Below are 5,692 nucleotides of genomic sequence, written 5' to 3'. Positions count from 1 at the left end.
GCAAAGAAGTAAATGAGTCCAACTCCACGAGCAAGGTTGAGTGTAGAACATCGACCTATCACACCTTAATCCTCGTCGGATATATCTGCAACGTGATAAGTTGCAGCCAAATGGGTCAGTACATTGAATGTACTGGCAATGTCACATCATAGTGTAATGAACCTACTTTTACATGCAATTTGGCTGGTGGAAAGCTCTAAGTTTAGTTTTTGCATAAAGCTAGTTTTTCCCTATTAGAAAAGATGTTATTCTACTACTGCACATTTGCATAGGATGAGTTGGCAAACCCAACTCCATCCGTTCCCAAGTTTCATTTAAAACCCAACTATTTAATTAAAGGTGAGGAGATCTCCCGGCATTTCCACTACTAGATGCTCAAGTTGTCTGTAACCGGGGACACGGCTAATCGATTAGGTTGAAACTCTGCAGAGGTTGCGCACTTTTACCCACAGGACTCGACCACCTCCATGATCGGAAGATCGAGACATAGCCTTTCAAAAATGCTCCCCCTTAACCCACAGATAGGCCGGTACACCTACATCATTCTACATCCGCTAGCCCATCCTGGAAGGGGTTACACCAACTACTCAACTAAGCCAGAGCCCATATTGGCTTGTGGCTGCACACGTAAGCTTCTAGACATGGGAATACGATTGATCTCTTTGAGCCTGAGCGGACGGTCCACTAGTGGTGCACCACCATGGATTTCCCATGCGTGCCCCACTGTACTTCGCCACCATTCCCACAAGTTTTTGCCCAGGTAGTTCATTAATTAACTTAGGTCCTATTTACTACATTGTCACTCAAACTTTACAATGATCACTGATGTCGACTACACAACCTTCTTCTTGTAGACATTTTTGGGCCTCCAAGTGCAGAGGTTTGTAGGACAGTAGCAAATTTCCCTCAAGTGGATGACCTAAGGTTTATCAATCCGTAGGAGGTGTAGGATGAAGATGGTCTCTCTCAAGCAACCCTGCAACCAAATAACAAAGAGTCTCTTGTGTCCCCAACACACCCAATACAATGGTCAATTGTATAGGTGCACTAGTTCGGCGAAGAGATGGTGATACAAGTGGTATATGGATAGTAGATAATAGTTTTTGTAATCTGAAAATATAAAAAGCAAGGTAATGAATGATAAAAGTGAGCGTAAACGGTATTGCAATGCGTTGAATCAAGGCCTAGGGTTCATACTTTCGCTAGTGCAAGTTCCCTCAACAATAATAACATAATTGGATCACATAACTATCCCTCAACACGCAACAAAGAGTCACTCCAAAGTCACTAATAGCGGAGAACGAACGAAGAGATTATGGTAGGGTACGAAACCACCTCAAAGTTATTCTTTCCAATCAATCCGTTGGGCTATTCCTATAAGTGTCACAAACATCCCTAGAGTTCGTACTAGAATAACACCTTAAGACACAAATCAACCAAAACCCTAATGTCACCTAGATACTCCAATGTCACCTCAAGTATCCGTGGGTATGATTATATGATATGCATCACACAATCTCAGATTCATCTATTCAACCAACACATAGAACCTCAAAGAGCGCCCCAAAGTTTCTACCGGAGAATCACGACGAAAACGTGTGCCAACCCCTATGCATAGGTTCATGGGCGGAACCCGCAAGTTGATCACCAAAACGTACATCAAGTGAATCACGTGGTATCCCATTGTCACCATATATACGCACGACAAGACATACAGCAAGTGTTCTCAAATCTTTAAAGACTCAATCCGATAAGATAACTTCAAAGGGGAAACTCAATCCATTACAAGAGAGTAGAGGGGGAGAAACATCATAGGATCCAAATATAATAGTAAAGCTCGCGATACATCAAGATCGTATCACCTCAAGAACACAAGAGAGAGAGAGAGAGATCAAACACATAGCTACTGGTACATACCCTCAGCCCCGAGGGAGAACTACTCCCTCCTCGTCATGGAGAGCACCGGGATAATCAAGATGGCCACCGGAGAGGGATTCCCCCTCCAGCAGGGTGCCGAAACGGGTCTAGATTGGCTTTTGGTGGCTACGGAGGCTTCTAGCGGCGGAACTCCCGATCTATTGTGCTCAAGGATGTTTTTAGGGTATATGTAGATATATAGGCAGAAGAAGTACGTCAGGGGGGCCACGAGGGGCTCACGAGGGTGGAGGGCGCGCCTAGGGGGGTGGGCGCGCCCCCCTGCCTCGTGACCTCCTCGCAGATCCCCCGACGTGCACTCCAAGTCTTCTGGGCTTATTTCCTTCCAAAAATGAGTTCCGTGAAGTTTCAGGTCAATTGGACTCCGTTTGATTTTCCTTTTCTTCGAAACCCTAAAACAGGGTAAAAAACAGAAATTGGCACTGGGATCTGGGTTAATAGGTTAGTCCCAAAAATGATATAAAAGTGTATAATAAAGCCCATAAACATTCAAAACATTAGATAATATAGCATGGAGCAATCAAAAATTATAGATACGTTGGAGACGTATCAATCACTCCCCAATCCACGTCTACTTAGCATAGCAACATAAAGTAAAACGATGGTGACAAAGTTATATGGTTCAGACCTACCTCAATGAACTACTGGGTGAGCAAAGTCATGCGGCACCAGTTTCCTACCATGCAGTCCTACCGCAAAGAACTAAGTGCATAATAAAAACATAGGTAATGAAACATGATCAAGATGCAACTTGCCTTGGTACTGCTGGTTGAATTCTAAAGACTGATAATATTCTGCTTCACACTCCGGGCAATCTATCGCAAAGAAGCTAACAAACATAAACAAACATTCCAGAGAACCAAAATAACATGCATAGCAAAAAGTCTCAGAAAAACCAAATGAACATACAACACACTAAGCTACTACAGAAATACTCTAAGTGCAAAACATCATAGGCCTATGGTTCAAAGAGTGATGTGAAATATAGTGCATACTATGCATACTAGTAAAAAAATATTAAAGGGCAGATTCTAGTGTGTGAAAATTATTGTGACAAAGGTCCAGGTGATAGGGCTTTGCTACGGTGACAGCATGCAAAAGGAATCAACTTAATCGGAGCTACGGTTTGGGAGATATGGCCATTTGAAATTCAAATTCGAATCTGAATAAATTCAAATTTGAATCTGACAAAAGTTTGCAAAAACTATACTACTGGATAGATCTAAACAATACGAAGAATTTGCCGCTGGTTTCATCGAGTTTGGATCTACGGTTTAAAAGTTATGGCTAATCTAAGATCAGGGACTAATCTGCTATTTACAGGGACTAAATGGTGAAGAAAAACTACCGCAAACATGTCCCTGGCCACGTGGCAGCTCCTGGCTGGCCGAGCAGCGTCCGCTGCGGAGGCTATACGGCGAACGGCCGCTAAATAAGAAAAAAAACAACGGCGGTGGCTAATTAAAGAAAAACTGACGCTCGGTTTAAATAAACCGCACGGTCTAAGGGAACCGCGGTTAACCGTGTACCTCTTTGCAAAATAAAAAAACGGACCTAATCTAATCTGGGCCGTCCACGGTAGATCGAACGGGCGAGGGTGGGGTGGTGGCTCACAGTGGGTGGTGGTGATGGCCGGCGACGATGAAGACGACGGCGCGACGTCGGTGACGGAGAGGGCGGCGGCTGCGGTGGTCCTCGGCATTGGGGAAGGAGACGGGGAGGTGCGGCACGGCTTGGGCGTCCGGATGGCGGCGTCGGGGTGCGTTGGCGGCGTCCGAATGGGGCGGGGCGAAGACAGCGGCCTTCGATGCTCCGGTGGCTCCGGCGTCGATGGTGCGGCGTCTCCGACGGAACCTAGGGGAGGAAAAGGTGTCAAACGGGTGCGCTTTGTCGCGGGGAGCCATTTGACGAAGAAGGGGAAGGCCATGGTGACTTACTGGCGACGGAAGGGACGGCGGAGTGGCGCGGCTCCAGCGAGATGCAATCGGCGACAGCGGCGGCTATGGGCGGCGTGGGGAGAAGCAGGACGGCGAGGTCGACAGAGGGGAGCCCGGGGCATTTATAGGTGAGGGGAGGGCGTGCGGGTGCCGCGGATAAGCTCTATTCAAGGCGAGGCGGCCGACGGTTGCGGGCGGCGAGGCGCGGGTGTTTATCCCGTGCGATGCGGGAGGTTGGGGACGAGCTGACGAGCGGGGCCCGCCTGGCAGCGGGAGTGAGAGGAGGTGAGCGAGAGGGGGCTCGGGCGGTCGACCGGGCAGAAGGTGTCGGGCGCTGGGGCACTGGCCTTGGGCCAAAATGGCAAGCTGGGCCGGTCGGGCGCTCCTGGGCCGAATCCAGTTTCGGTCCAGGCTGCATGCGTGTGTGTGTGTGTTTTTAACAGGAGACCAAAATGCTCATAACTAATTCAATTGATTAATAAAAACACCAAATTAATCTCTAAAATAACTACATAATATTTAGATCCTAATGAACATTAACTAAAGCACAGAACATTTTGAAAATAATTAATGCAACTAATGCACTTTTTACAAATAAAATGAATACCAAACAACTCCAAAACTTAAAGTAATATTCAAAATAAAATTTCCCACTCTTTTTTTTATATTTTGAGGAAGTCATGTTATCCCCTCTCATTTGTTTTTCTCGAGTGGAAAAGTATTATTTGAATATTTCAAAACTCCAAAATGCAAAGAAATATGATATGCATTGAATAATTCTATTAACATCCAAATTTAATAAAATTGGGATGCTACAATGGAGTGCTCTAGTATGTCATTTTCTTGCTCTACTTTTGCTAAATAATGTTGCTGGCAGATTGTTAACATGTTAATCGATATTGCCATGTGCTTTTGCTAGTGGTCCATGCATCATGTGAACATGATATTGCTATGTTTAGAATCTTGAACATGTCTATTTACTGTTGGTTACCTTGATATGTCATTTAATGCATTGTGGTGAGTGGAATGAGCTTGCAAAGTTGCTATCATGAATCTGTTTATGTCATGCTCTGTTTTTCTTCTAAGCCTGAAACTGTTAATATAACTTGCTACGTTTACATGGGTGCCATCATATCGTCTGTGACTTTTTGGCTCGTGTTCAGTAAGGGAGTTTTGTTCAGTGCATTTAGTAGAAGCATGGCATGCCTTTGTTTGCCATGATATGTTCCTGTAGTATGTTGTCTGCTTGCTCTAAACTTTGCTTCCTGATGTTGTTTTTGACTAGTATTTTCACTAAGTCTGTGAAGCTGATATCTTTTGCACTTTTGCCATGCTTGTTTGGACCTGTTCTATTGTGATTTAGCCGTAGCTCAGTGTTCATGTTTTGTCAAGCATCTCTTGTACATCACTGCCATATGCTTTGTTGCTATGTTCGAGTGCAGTAGCTTAGTTTCTTGTTGCATTCTAAGTGCTATCATGCTGTTAATAGCAGATTTGCGACATTCTTGTTTTGCTTGCCATTTGCAAACCGTGCATCCGTTTCCGGTGATCCTTATATTGATTTCGACCGAAATCACCTCATCTTTCCAGCGACATACTTGGTTTGCCAAGTTGATTCCTTGATCATTCTTTCCCTTCTGGAGCACGCATATGCATTGCATATCACATCTTGCATATCATGCCATGTATTGCATCATGTTGCTTGTGCATTGCACCGTGATTGATTGTTGTTCCATTGCTTGTGTTCTTAATTTGGGTAGAGATAGGAGAAGAGTACGTGAACGAGGAACATGTTGAGTACGCTAACGAGGATCAAGCTT

The sequence above is a fragment of the Triticum urartu genome, chromosome 5 (genome assembly GCF_003073215.2).
Source record: "Triticum urartu cultivar G1812 chromosome 5, Tu2.1, whole genome shotgun sequence".
NCBI classification, from domain to species: Eukaryota; Viridiplantae; Streptophyta; class Magnoliopsida; order Poales; family Poaceae; genus Triticum; species Triticum urartu.
The sequence above is the reverse complement of the archived record's forward strand: the minus strand, read 5'-3'. Positions refer to the sequence as shown.